Source organism: Rana temporaria, chromosome 3, assembly GCF_905171775.1.
Source record: "Rana temporaria chromosome 3, aRanTem1.1, whole genome shotgun sequence".
Classification (NCBI taxonomy): Eukaryota; Metazoa; Chordata; class Amphibia; order Anura; family Ranidae; genus Rana; species Rana temporaria.
In genome coordinates, this window is record NC_053491.1 from 232,991,173 (window position 1) to 233,006,972 (window position 15,800).

The window sequence follows — 15,800 nt, forward strand, 5'->3', positions numbered from 1 at the left end:
GTCGCATATAGCAGGGGTAACTATCCGCCGGAAAAAGCCGAACGCAAACGACGTAAAAAAAAGCACCTGGCGGGCGTTCGTTTCTGAATCGGCGGAACTCCTCATTTGCATATTTGTCGCGTACAAAAAACGAAATGCCACCTAGCGGCCGGCCTGGAATTGCAGCCTAAGATCCGACGGTGTAAGTCACTTACACCTGTCGGATCTTAGGGAGATCTATGCGGAACCTGATTCTATGAATCAGGCGCATAGATACGACGGACGGAACTCAGAGATACGACGGCGTATCAGGAGATACGACGGCGTATCAGGAGATACGCCGTCATATCTCTATCTGAATCTGGGCCATTTTGTATAGGGACAGTTCTAAACACGTGCCACTTCACAGGCATACTATATACACCCAGCAGGTACGATATTTAAAGGAATTTTTCATTTTTTTTTCACTTTAAGAATCATTAAAATCACTGCTCCAGAAAAAACGACCGTTTTTAGAACTTTTTTTTCCATTGATCCATGTTTCCTGGGGCAAGACCCAGGTTCTCAAACCCGTTTTACGACAATAACTTGCATATTAGGCTTTAAAATTAGAACTTTTGAATTCGAATGTTCGAGTTCTTAGAGACGTCAATGGGGTTCTAAATGTTCGCGCGAACGGCCGGTCCATTCGAAGGTTCTAGTGTGAACCGAATGGGGGGGTGTTAGGCTCATCCCTAGCGTTGATGACAGTCAGCAGCATGACCCGTAGGTGGCTGAGCGCTGCCCTTAGGCCAAGACCTATGTTGGCTATGTAGAACTAAGGAGTATAAAAAAAAAACTATAAAATTTGATAATTTGTGAAGGTATCTCATGTCTATAAAAAAAATTTTTTATTACTACTCAATGTAATGTGCTTGCTCAATGTAGTAAATAATATTACAGAGTTACGCAACAATTATGAAATAGATAATTTAGGAAAATCTTCAATCTGGATCTTGAACATGAGAACTTGTATTGAAGCATTGTTTTTTGATCACTTAATCCTCTCCAAGGAATCTGTATAGCTATGCGCCAAGTTTTTTCTGTCTTCTAACCACAAGCTTATTTTTAGTCAATATATCTTTTAGGAACTGCATCATGTTGGCTCAGTTATTTCATTAAAATACCATTTTGTAAAATGTTCTGTAAAATGAATGCCAGACATGCAACTAAGAAAAACATGAAAGTATGAGAAACATTACATTCAGGGAAAAAAAAATAGGTGTCATGCTTATTTTATTTTACCCAAGTTTCTTTTTTTGATAATTAGAATGGATTAATTTTCTCTGGAGAAAATAATGTATGCAGTAAACAAATTGTTTTTAATAATGATGAGCAAAACAATCCAACTGGCCATGAGATTGGCGTAGTTTGTGGAAATTCGTAAAGGTTATCCAATGATTTAATGTGATCAAAAATAATAATTCCCACAAAACTTGTTTTTTGTTTGTGTGATATTCAGAGACCCAAGAGGAATCTCAGCTTATGGCATGATGTTAAAATACAGTTGCAATAAAAAGTATGTGAACCCTTTTGGAATTATATGGATTTCTGCACAAATTGGTCATAAAATGTGATCTGATCTTCATCTAAGTCACAACAATAGACAATCACAGTCTGCTTAACCACTTGGCGACCTCCTCATGTAGATATACGTCAGCAGAATGGCACGGACAGGCACATCAACGTACATGTACGTGCTCTGCTTGATGTGGGTGGGGGGTCCGATCGGGGACCCCCCCCGCTACATGTGGCGGTCGGTAAGCCTCGGGGAGCGATCCGGGACGACGGCGCTATTCGTTTATAGCCGCCCCGTCGCAATCGCTCCCCAGAGCTGAAGAACGGGGAGAGCCGTATGTAAACACGGCTTCCCCGTGCTTCACTATGGCGGCGCATCGATCGAGTGATCCCTTTTATAGGGGAGACTCGATCGATGATGTCAGTCCTACAGCCACACCCCCCTACAGTAGTAAGCACACACTAAGTGAACACTAAATGTTACAGCGCCCCCTGTGTTTAACTCCCAAACTGCAACTGTCATTTTCACAATAAAGAATGCAATTTAAATGCATTTTTTGCTGTGAAAATGACAATGGTCCCAAAAATGTGTCAAAATTGTCCGAAGTGTCCGCCATAATGTCGCAGTCACAAAAAAAATCGCTGATCGCCGCCATTAGTAATAAAACAAAAAAAAATGCAATAAAACTATCCCCTATTTTGTAAACGCTATAAATGTTGCGCAAACCAACCGATAAACGATTATTGTGATTTTTTTTACCAAAAATAGGTAGAAGAATACGTATCGGCCTAAACTGAGGGGAAAAAAATGTTTATATATGTTTTTGGGGGATATTTATTATAGCAAAAAGTAAAAAATATTGCATTTTTTTCAAAATGGTCGCTCTATTTTTGTTTATAGCGCAAATAATAAAAACCGCAGAGGTCATCAAATACCACCAAAAGAAAGCTCTATTTGTGGGGAAAAAAGGACGCCAATTTTGTTTGGGAGCCACGTCGCACGACCGCACAATTTTCTATTAAAGCGATGCAGTCCCGAACTGTAAAAACCCCTTGGGTCTTTAGGCAGCATATTGGTCCGGGGCTTAAGTGGTTAAACTAATAACACACAAATAATTAAATGTTGCCATGTTTTTATTGAACACACCATGTAAACATTCACAGTGCAGGTGTAAAAAGTATGTGAACCCTTGGATTTAATAACTGGTTGAACCTCCTTTGGCAGCAATAACCTCAACCAAACGTTTCCTGTAGTTGCAGATCAGACGTGCATCCCAAGTTCAGCAATATTCTTGAGATGTCTGGTGTGAATCGCTTTTTTGAGGTCATGCCAGTGCCACAGTATCTCAATCGGGTTGAGGTCAGGACTCTGACTGGGCCACTCCAGAAGGCATATTTTCTTCTGTTTAAGCCATTCTGTTGTTGATTTACTTCTATGCTTTGGGTCGTTGTCCTGTTGCAACACCCATCTTCTTTTGAGCTTCAGCTGGTGGATAGATGGCTTCAAGTTCTCCTGCAAAATGTCTTGATAAACTTGGGAATTAATTTTTCCTTTGATGATAGCAATCTGTCCAGGCTCTGACGCAGCAAAGCAGCCCCAAACCATGATGCCCCCACCACCATACTTCACAGTTGGGATGAGGTTTTGATGCTGGTGTGCTGTGCCTCTTTTTCTCCACACATAGTGTTGTGTGTTTCTTCCAAACAACTCAACTTTGGTTTCATCTGTCCACAAAATATTTTGCCAGTACTGCTGTGGAACATCCAGGTGTTCTTGTGCAAACTGTAAACGTGCAGCAATTTTTTTTTGGACAGCAGTGGCTTTGTCTGTGGTATCCTCCCATGAAATCCATTCTTGCTTAGTGTTTTACGTATCGTAGATTCGCTAACAGGGATGTTAGCATATGCCAGAGACTTTTGTAAGTCTTTAGCTGACACTCTAGGATTTTCCTTCACCTCACTGAGCAGTCTGCGCTGTGCTCTTGCAGTCATCTTTCAGGACGGCCACTCCTGGGGAGAGTAGCAGCAGTGCTGAACTATCTCCATTTATAGACAATTTGTCTTACCGTGGACTGATGAACAGCAAAGCAAGGCTTTTGGAGATACTTGTATAACCCTTTCCAGCTTTATGCAAGTCAACAATTCTTAATCGTAGGTCTTCTGAGAGCTCTTTTGTGCGAGGCATTATTCACATCAGGCAATGCTTCTTGTGAAAAGAAAACCCAGAACTGGTTTGGGTGTTTTTTATAGGGCAGCTGTGACCAAAACCACCAATCTCATCTCATTGATTGGACTCCTTTTGGCTGACACCTCACTCCAATTAGCTCTTGGAGATGTCATTAGTCTAGGGGTTCACATACTTTTTCCACCTGCACTGTGAATGTTTACATGGTGTATTCAATAAAAACATGGTAACATTTCATTCTTTGTGTGTTATTACTTTAAGCAGACTGTGATTGTCTATTGTTTGACTTAGATGAAGATCAGATCACATTTTATGACCAATTTGTGCAGAAATCCATATCATTCCAAAAGGGTTCACATACTTTTTATTGCAACTGAATATGTAAATATGTAAAATAACAAACATTTTATATGTATCTCCTCTGTGCAGTTGGTTTTGCACAGAGTGCCCCTGATCCTCCTCTTCTGGGGTCCCTCATTGGCGCTCCTGGCTCCTCCTCTCTTTTTTTCCACTTACAATTTCAGTGCTCTCTTTTACTGGTACAGCCAGGGAAGCATGTTGTCCGAAATTCCGAACACCAAGAATGCCGTCACGTACAACATGTATGACGGCACTATTAAAGGGAAGTTCAATACCAGTCGTGTTAGTAGAAGTTTTGTGAGAGACGATTCACACTTTTCAGCCTCGTGCTTTTCAGTACGTTACAGTGTGACGAATGTGCTATCTCCATTGCGAATGCTAGTTTTACCAGACTGAGCGCTTCTGTCTCGTACTTGATTCAGAGCATGCGTGGAATTTTGTATTTGGAACTAGCTCTCAAATTTTTGTTGTCGGAAATTCTGACAGCAAATGTCCGATGGAGCCTACATTTCTGAAAACAAGCCCTCACTGAACATTTGTTGTCGGAAATACCGAGCGTGTGTACGCGGCACAACAGAGACGTCAAATTTGGAAGTGCAATTAAGGGGTTCATCAAAAATAGGAGAACATCTTCCACATAAAGGCTAAGTTTAAATTCTTCAGGTCCCTTACTATAGACTTTGATATCAACATTATTTGCAATGGCTCTAGACAAAGTCCTATTGGCAGGGCAAATATGAGAGGGTACAGAGGACAACCCTGTCTTGTACCTCTATGAAGTGGGAAGAATTGGGAATTGTTACCAGGTCATTTAATGCATGTTTGGGGGGGCTTGGTAAAGTGCGTGAAAACCTTCCATGAAAGCTCCCGTAATACCAAATTTAGGCAGTACGTGATCTAGGTATGACCAGCTCACGTTATCAAATGCCTTGTGTATATCAAGGCTGAGGAGAAGTACCTGAGTAGAGTGTAGCTCGGTGCACTATTTTCATCCACTGACACCAATAAAGGGGCATAATTCCTCCCAGTGATGCCAACTTTGGGGCAACTATGGGGCATAATTCCCCCCAATGACACCAACTATGGGGCCTGATGACACCATTGATGGTGCCTTATTCCTTCCAAAGATGGGGCATTGTTTTTTCACACTGACATCGGGATCTTTTCTACTCTAAATGGCTGCAGTCCAGCCCGTTAATTCTGAAGGAAAGTAAATTGTCCCATTGTTTAAAAAGTTTGTAGACCCCTGTCCTGAACAAAGCTTACACTCCCTACTAACTGACTCAGCAGGGAATGGGTTGGATCTCTGCAGAGAGAACACTGCCACTACCATGGGAGCAAGAGTCTGCAGCATGCTGGCAGGGCAAAGGCTTTTCTACTCATGCTATAGCAACTTTCTAAATAAAACAAACTATAACACTTTAAACACCTTTTGTTTGCTTTGATGTACCTGGTAATCGTTTAGCCAATTTTAAGTGAAAGGTCATTTGGGCTTCAGGAAGCTCATTAACCCAACTTCTGTCATCTTCTTAGGCAACTCATTCCAGGGTGCTGATACCCTTAACTTCCGCTAAAATAAAATTGTATTTATTTTAAGGCTGGCATGGCATCATATTTTTTCCAGTAACCCACCATTAATTCAGAGTGTGTCAACGATTGTGCAGAATGATAAATGTCAGGCTTTTCTCCCAAATGTGTTGCGATTGAATGCTATTGTTTTAGGAGTGCATTTATGATGACTCCTTTGAAGCAGGCATTACATCTGACACATCAGCGCTGGATATAATTATGATTCACCAGCTACTTGTTGTCAACATGAAACAATTCACCTAGGAACAGTTTATTGTTTATTTGTGTCCCTTTAACACCTGAAATGAAGAAAACATCTTATATACTATTGCAGTTAAAAATTGAAGAATAAAAAGGTATAATTATTCAGGATAACATAATGGGATCCTGAACAAACTTAACCGCGTGCTGCCCAGAGCAGAAGTGTAACTGGAACCTTCAGGGCCTGGGTTCAAGAAACCATGAATATTTTTTTATTATTTTTTTTTACCATTTTATTTATTTAATTATAACAATTGTTTTTTTTTTTTGTTTTTTTTTAAGGAGCCCTGTTGGGGGGGCTTTGGTGAAATATCAGGGGTCTAAACAGACCTAAGATGTTTCACCTTTGAGAAAAAGAAAGAAGATTGGGGACACTCTTGAGAGCCCTCAATTTTCATCTCTGCAGCACAAAATGAATGTACAGGAATGGCTCTGTACAGACCTTTCCGTTCATTCACAAACTGAAGAATAGTAAACACAGTTTACTATGCCACAGTTATGAATGAACAGAGTCAGTGATTGGTATGGATCGCTGGCTATTAATATAAGAAAGGGGCCAGTAAATAACACATTTACTGACCCCTTCCCCGCCCCCCACCATGAAAGAACCCCCTGCAGCAGCCAGCGGGAGTAGAAAGGGGGGAACACAGCAGAGCTGTGGGTAAATACAGGGGGGCAGGGGGAGAGCACAGGAGCCTGATCAAAACAAGAGGTGTTGGGGCGGCATATATAGTAAGGATGAAATCTGCAGGAGGAAAATGGAAGGAATTGGTTCCTCTATATGCCACCTCCACCACCCCTCCTATCCAGCTGTACAGGGGGCTGTATACTCTATATATCGCATTAGCAGCAAGAGGTTATACCAGGATCGTGGCTGCAACTATGATACTGGTATTGTTTTTTCAGCCACCCAATAATGTTTACAGTGCTTGGAATCCCCCTACCCGCCACTGCCTGCCACTGTTCCTAGGAGTTTGGGTCAGCTTCTCACAGGGAAGGTGGTGGGACATCTATTCCCATATCTCTTCTGTGAAGAATGAAGCTGGAAGCAAAAGTGCTGCGTGTATGGAGGTTGGTAGTACGTGCAGGAGAGAAGTATGCAGTGTATGGACATGGTTATTATGTGCAGGAGAGCAGTATGCCGTGTATGGTAGTGGATAGTATGTGCAGGAGAGGAGTAAGGAGTGTATGGAGGTGGGTAGAATGTGCAGGTGAGGAGTGTGGAGTTTACGGTGGTGGGTAGTAGATGCAGGATGGCGTCAGTAGTTCTTTATTATTTTTAATAATTTTTTTACTATTACATTATTTTGTTTTTTCTTTTTGTTCAAAATGTTTTTTGGGGGGCACTGAATCGTTTCATTAGAACAATGGATAGTGTCAGAATTTGTTTATTTTTATTATTTTTTAATTATTTTTTACATTTATTTTTGTAATACTTTTTTTCACATCGGGGTGGAGGAGGAGCACAGGGGTTCGGAGAACACAGGGCTGGAGGCGAAGGACACAGCGAACATTGGGCGATGACGGTGTGGCAAAGGCACATTTGCGAGCACGGATCTCCCTGTATGGCATTTCAGCTGACTGCCGCAGGAGGGAGAGGAGGAGAAGCGGCTGTCTGAAAAGCCATGCAGAGATATAGGTGCTCGCAACTGTCCCCAGCCGCACCGATCATCGTCCCGATCAAGGCACAATAATCCATGTGTGCAGTGTGGGTCAGAGTGGGCCCCCCTCTCAGGGGCCCGTGTGCAGTGAGCACCCTGCACACATGGATGATACGCCACTGCTTCCGGGTCAATGCTGTCATTGACCAACTCCTTTTCGCAAAGGAAAGGTGGTTAATCAAACTGAATTTATTAGACTCTTTATTGGGCACCATCTCCAGGGTGGATCACCAGATCCCCTAACAACAAAGTCGCTTCCTTCTGTAGTTTCTCGGAAACCACCATCAGATGCTGTAGGCCTGAACATAAATTCTGTGCCAGTGGTGGAACAGAAGAAAGAAACCAACGGAAGCAGAGACCCTCAGAAAAACTCACCTCCAACAAGGCAGCTTCCTGGTCAGGATACCTATTTAAGAAAGGGCACATCCTTTCCACCCTCACCAGAGCTGTCTATCTTTCCTGCAGACTTGCTGGCACATACGGCCACAACTAAAGCATTTGTTTTTTGAATATATAATGCAGACATAACTATCATCCACAGGCTAATGTCCTTGTGGTCCCAGAACAACGATGGCCTGATCTCTTTTCTCTGCCGAAATTGCTTGTGGAAGCTAAGCCACACTAACATAAAACCCTGCAAAACTAACCAATAGCATCAAGGTAGCATAACAGAGCAGAACAATGCTCCAGATTGTTTTCCCCTATGACACTTGCCATTATAGTGAAGGTCTGCAGCCAACTGGAAAATGTACAAGGAATCAGTCTGTAGCGAATCTTTTCCTCGTCATCTTTTTTTGGTCTTCTCTAGTCTTAACCTTTTTACTAAAACATGTATGTTACTCCTTATCAAGTACCGAGATAGTCCATCAATTTCAGGGGGAGGGAATGCTATAGGGTCAGCATCCTTCTTGTCTAGTAGTAACCTAAGTTTAATTTTTCCAGTGGCAGCAGAGTAAAAATCCCAATATACTCACCCATCCAAATGTTTTTTCTAATTTTCGGTTTTAAAAGCCTTTAACCACTTAAGGACCAAGCCTGTTTTTCAGATTTGGAGTAAAACATTTTTTTTTGCTAGAAAATTTACTTAAAACCCCCAAACATTATATATATTTTTTTCTAACACCCTAGAGAATACAATGGCGGTCATTGCAATACTTTTTGTCACACCGTATTTGTGCAGCAGTTTTACAAGTGCACTTTTTTTGGAAAAAAAACACTTTTTTGTATTAAAAAATAAGACAACAGTAAACTTAGCCCAATTTATTTATATATTGTGAAAGATAATGTTACGCCGAGTAAAATGATACCCAACATGTCACGCTTCAAAATTGCGCCCGCTAGTGGAATGGCGTCAAACTTTTTCCCTTAAAAATCGCCATAGGCGACTTTTAAAAAATTCTATAGGTTGCATCTTTTGAGCTACAGAGGAGGTTTAGAATTATTGCTCTCGCTCTAACGATCGCGGTGATACCTCACTTGTGTGGTTTGAACACTGTTTTCATATGCAGGCGCTACTCACGTATGCGTTCGCTTCTGCGCGTGAGCTCGTCGGGACGGGGCACTTTAAAAAAAAAATATTTTTGTTTTTGTATTTATTTTTACTTATTTTATTAATTTTTACACAAAAAAAATAAAAATGGATCACTTTTATTCCTATTACAAGGAATTTAAACATCCCTTGTAATAGAACAAAGCATGACAGGCCCTCTTAAATATGAGATCTGGGGTCAAAAAGACCTCAGATCTCATATTTAGACTAAAATGCAAAAAAAACTAAAAAAATTGTCATTTGAAAAAATGGGGACGGGTGGGGGCCATCTTGCCCTCACTCGTATCCCAGCCGAGCAGGGGACAGGACCGATCACCTCCGCCGCTGCCGACGGCTCCGGTAAGCGTCAGAGGGCGTGGGAGAGCGGCGGGGTGGCCCTCTCCCGCCGCCGATAATGGTGATCTTGTATCGATTCCGCGGCGGAGACCACGGTTATCGTTGAAAGGACCGCTCACTGAAAAGATGGATATCTCGGTTGTGGCAGCAGCTGCTGCCGTTACCGAGATTATATATCCATCTTTAAAAAAATGACGTATATATACAGTGAGGGGTCCTTAAGTGAACTTCACACTTTCAGAGTTGGCAAAGCGTAATGTAATCCACCTTCTTACCGTTATCTTTTGCCATATCCTGCTTGCCCATTGCTGAAGAATCAGAAGAGGACATCGGCACGGCAGTCATTGAAAGACTATCCCCCATAACCTGCACCCAGACAGTGGCCCACTACCAACCTCAAATTTCTGTAGCAAATCCGCTAACACGTTTCTTCAAGCTCGTGTCCAACCCCATAACAACAGGAACTGAGTCTGCTGCCTGGTGGCAGACTCTACTCCCGAACCAGTACCTGCCGTAAACCTCTTCTACCTGGGCATGCCCCCCGCAACAACTCCCCCAAGAAAATATTTTAATTACTGGCTCCCTACCCGCAGGGCTCCTTCCAGGCTCCACATAGGCAGAAACTGGCATGTGCATCACTGATGGGCCTGGAGGGTCCGAGCTGAAGCGCTCCTGATGCTGGGACCGCTGAGCACATGAGATAAAGTTTCTTCTTCATCCGTTGCACACCCACTGGAACTTGCAGCTATCCACCCCCTCCTGAAGTCTCTGAGAGCCCTTCCAGTCATATAGCCACCACCAATAAGGTAACTGCCTGCAACATTCGAAACGACTTGCAAGTTTTTAAGCCATAGTCATGGATGCCCTTTGCTTTTTTCTTTGGACCTTCCTATTTATTAGTTGTAGAGTAGCTGTAAAGAAGTACCACATTAGAAAGAATCATTTAATAGTTTTATTAGAGACCTCTGAAACAAATACATTCAGCCATCTACAAGATTAGTAAATTGCTTGTTTATTTACATAACCAGCTAAAGTGCTTCACGGAAACATTTTCAGCAGATTCTGATTCAGTTTTGTGCTGTGTATTCTTTGCCATGGGTCAATGGACTATATCCATGTGAAAGGGACTGTGAGGCAGGGCTGCTGATAGGAGGGGACCACCAGTCCTCCTGTAGGGGGCCCAGGCACACAGGGGGACCCAAACTGCAGGAGGAATGGGTGTGGTCGGGAGGAGGTGCAATTACAGAAAGATGTCCTGTGCTGCTCTCTGCAGCTGCTGAAAGTCGGTTTTTCTCCCTCCCGCTGGCTTTCAGCTGCTGCAGGGAAAGACACAGACACAGGGCATCATTCCTGTAATCAATGTTATCGCTTCCACCGCACAGATCCCCCTCCTTGTTCTGCCTACTTCTGATCCCCCCATGTGCACGCCCCCCTGTCACTGTGCTGCACCCCCCTCCTGTGGCACTGTTGGCTTCCCTGTCCTGTTAAAAAAATTATTGTAAACATTTTTTTTTATTATAAATTAAAAAAAAATTAAAAAGGTTAATTCAACAGGTGGGCCCCCTACAGGAGGACTGGTGGTCCCCCTATCAGTGGCCCTGCCTGGACCCTACAGTTGAAGGTGACACCTACTGCCAGCTATTATGTTTGTGTCCGCTAATAATGATTATTGTGTATTTTTTGTGAAAATCTTGTTTTTACATATTGGTGGGGGCCCTACCAGGTAGGCTGTATGGGGCCCCGTGATTTCTAGCAGCAGCCCTGCTGTGAGGACTCTTTGGGGTTGATTTACCAAAGCAACTAGGCTATTCACGTTGCAAGAGAAGTTGCACTTTCCAGGGAAATTCGCCCTTAGCGAATATGATGATGTTTTACTCTGCAAAAAATACAGAATTATGTGCAAGGAAAATTGTCACAAACACTGGCTGCAGGGACCTTTTCTGCCCACAATCACCCTGTTATTTGTTATTGCTATATTTTTCGAACATTTTCAGTTTTTCTGAACTGAAAGACTGTTTTCTTGGATTTGCCCAAAGACTATTTTTAGTTTGTTTAATTCTGAACTACACATGTTCATTGAAAGAGCTGATCACATTGGTCTCTGGAGCTGGAGAGTCTGCTACTGAGATCGCCTGCTGTTGTCTGTTTAATAAGCTTCACCTTTGTTGCCGGGCATTCTGTTCACCTGAGCTGCTTTAAGTGCTGCGTTAATTAACATGTTAATTATATCATTGTCAGCTAATTAGTTGCTGGGGGTTGGGGGTAGCCATGAGTCTGCCCTACCTCATTATCTAACCCCTTGTGTTAAAAAGTGTATAAAAAGGCTATATACTTGTCCAATAAATCATTCCATGTTCAAGCTGTGTAACTGAGCTAGTCTCGTCTGTTTTTTTAGTTACCATATATGAGCTGTAATATCAGATATCTATATTCAGACTGGAGGAAGCGGTATATGACAGAAGAACTCAAGTGGAGAGTGGGACGGGAGCCATCACAAAAATAAAAAAGGATTTTTTCTTCACGTGAATGGAGGATGGAACGCAGCAAAGCTTCACTTAATTCACTAGGTGCAACTTCCCTTGCAAAAGGGAACAGTCTATTTGACATTAGTAAATCAACCCCTATCCTGAATTCTACCTTACCATACTGTATCTTCTAACAAGTGCTTAGCGTTAAATACAATAAAAGTACTAGTCCTTTTCTTGCTCTAAAAAAATAAATAATGTTCAGCCAAGAGTTAGACTTTGTAAGCACATCACAGATGTACAAGGCAGTTGTTTTCTTGCATTTATCAACTGGAGATAATCAGATGCCTATTTACCCCAATAGTGCAGTGTTGATGACAGCTCTAAGAGGACAGCTCTAAGGCCATGTACACACGGTCGGTCCAAACCGATGAAAACGGCCTTAAGTCCAGTTTCATCGGTCAAATCCGACCGTATGTACGGCCCATCGGTCCGTTGTCCTTCGGTCCAAAATTTTAAAACATGCTTTAAAATCGAACCGATGGACCGCTGCCCGATCGGTCCAAACCGATGGTTATTACAGAAAGCATCGGTTCAAAACCCACGCATGCTCAGAATCAAGTCGACGCATGCTTGGAAGCATTGAACTTCGTTTTATTCAGCACGCAGTGTGTTTGACGTCACCGCGTTCTGACCAGATCGGTTTTTGGAACGATGGTGTGTACGCACATCAGACCATCAGGCCACTTCAGCGGTGAACCGATGGAAATGGCCCGTCGGACCATTCTCATCGGTTTGGAACGACCGTGTGTACGCGGCCTCAGGCAGCACTTGAGTTGTGTTGGGTTTCTCTGGATGCCGCAGGTCCTATTGAGATACATTTGTGCTGAAGGTAAAGCAGGCCAAATGCAGTCTTTTTTTGTTGTTTTCAATTAAGCACATAGTAGTTTTAGGCGGCGCTGCTTACAAATCCAAAGGCACCATTTGACAACATTGCCCACAGGCCATTTTTATGAGCACAGCAATAGAAGTGACTCCAGTTCTTTGTTAGTACCAACACCTGGCGCTTGTCCTGAGAATAAAGATTCAGGTGTTTAACTGGCAAATACATGCAGAGTAGTACAACTTCCACATTAGTTAGCAGTCTTGTTAGTCAACAACTGAACAGTGATAGGGGATGATGTTGTTAGCAGTTCTGAACAAGTCTGACCTTATTATTTTCATTTGACTCTAAGATGAGGGTATGGGACAAGCAGGGTGAGGGTGAGCATTAAGTATGACTGACGTCAGGGCCTATAGGGCTATATATGCTTCCTTTTCTCTAGTATTTCATGACATGTTTACAACTGTCATTGAGTGCATGAACAACATTTTACATATCTTTCACATTATCTTTAACAACTCATGGCATATGACATACTCTATGAGAAAATGCAGGAAGCACTTTGCAAACAGCCTGATGCATATGGTAAAGTCATTTTGCAAAATATAGCAGGGAAGCTACAAAATGGATGGGGATAAAGGTGAAGGTGCAATTTTCATAATTTTACATTTTATCAAAGCATTTGTCTTATAATATCTAACCTAGTTTGCATAACAATGTATAACTAAATAAATTGGCCTCCACTTTCAGGGCAGGCAGGAAAAACACATAGAAATATACAACTTACTAACACTGTTTTTCATATGGCACAAAAAAACTGACGTATTTGATGCCCTGATGCCTATGAAAAATTTAACAGCGTCTTTGTGTGTTACCTGCACTCAAACTCTAAGGCCCCGTACACACGAGAGGATCGATCCGCTGGAATTGATCCATGGACCGGCTCCAGCGGATAGATCCCCTGGTGTGTACGATCCAGCGGATCTGTTTCCGCGGATTTTTGTCCCCGAAGATGGATTTCCAGCGGATCAAAATTTCTTGACATGCTAAGAAATCGATCCGCTGGAATCCATTCCAACGGATTGATCCGCTTGTCTGTACAGACTCACCGGATCAATCTGTCCGAATCCATCCCCCGCATGCGTCGTAATGATTCGACGCATGCGTGGAATTCCTTATATGACAGCGTCGCGCACGTCGCCGCGTCATCATCGCGGCGACGGCGTGACACCTCACCGTGGACTGAATTCCGCGGGGATTTGGATCTCATGGTTAGTACAACCATGAGATCAAAATCCGCCATCCGCGGACCGTTTTCATCGGACATGTCTGCTGGCGGATTTTGGTCTGATGGCTGTACACACCATCAGACCAAATTTCCCGCGGACAGCGAACGCGGTGACATGGCCGTGGCCGTTGCCACGACGATGACGCGGTGACGTGCGCGACCCTGGAAGGTCAATGCTTCCACGCATGCGTCAAATCACTTTGACGCATGCGAGGGCTTTCGGCCGAGCGGACATGTCCGGTGAGTCGTACAGACGACCGAACATGTCCGACGGACAGGCTTCCAGCGGACATGTTTCTTAGCATGCTAAGAAACATTTGTCCGCTGGAAACCTGTCCGATCCGCCGGAAAATTGTCCGGTTGGCTGTACAGACGACCGAACATGTCCGCGGAAACTGGTCCGCGGACCAGTTTCAGCAGACATGTTTGGTCGTGTGTACGAGGCCTTATATGTCTTCCTAACTATGTTTTTTATGGACATACATATATTTTCTTTGGACCATTGTTTTAATAAATACCCTGCTCCGATTTCTTTATTTCAGGCAAAAAATAAATAAACAAAAATTTTGAATAAATGGATCATTCACTTTAACAGCTTACAATCAGGGCTATCTTTAACGCAGGGCAAAAGGGACAGCTGCCCCAGGCCCACTCATTGTTGTGGGGCCCAAAGAAGCTGCCCCTTGATCCCACACTGTCAGCAAATAGTTGATAAGTGGATTCGGGAGGGCTCAAGAAAATGTTTGCCCAGGGTCCAATCAATATTAAAGACGGCCCTGCTTACAATAGTCTTTTTACAACTTAGTGATTCAATTTGTTCCAGATTGTTGTATTGGATTGCTGCATTGGATATACAGTATGATTTCTAATGTCTGTAGACACATTTAGGCTACATGTACATGGGCGAATTTGCTTGTGTAGCGTAAAGACACTGCATATTTCTGGTGTGCATGCGCTTCTTTATGCAAAGAGCACAGCATGGCTTTGTACAGCTGTTTTTACCCATTCATGTCTATGGGCAGACGTATGTAGCTCTAGGACATCCTGGGTACCAGGACTACGCAGTGTCTGTACACTGCATGGGCAAGGTCACCCATGTACATGTAGCCTTAGACTGGCCATAGGCAGCTCCAGTAAGCAAGCCATTGTCAAGCACTACTAGCAATAGTTGGACCATTTCTGAACTGAAATAGGTGAACAACAAGTGCAGTTGATCATGCTCATTGTAGCTCAGGGTGATCTACAGAGAACAGCTAAAAAAAAGTAAAAGTACTACATATACAACTCTGTCAGCAAAGGGAGAGAAACCATGCAGGTTCTGTGACTCATGTATTGCAGGCCAATATCCCCACACATTTTTTCGCATGCAGAAAAATGTCCATCAATGGCCAAACTAGCTTGTCAACAGGGAATGCATGTATTATAGAATTAACATAAATTTTACATGCAATTGTATTTTTTTACATTCAATGCTTTTTGGTATCAGTCTGTTGCAGTCCCCTATACAGCAGAGCTCAGAGTGGCTGGGGCAGTGCTTGGAGTCAATTTGCTATGCTGTATGCAAATGTTGTTAACATGCTTATTGGAGGAGAGAGCACAGTGAGCAGAGAAGGTGAATTTTTTCATTGTCCAGTGAGAAGCCTGGAGGTGGATATAGAATACCAATGTATTCATAACTAAGTGATATCATCCATCTGGCTGTGCTGT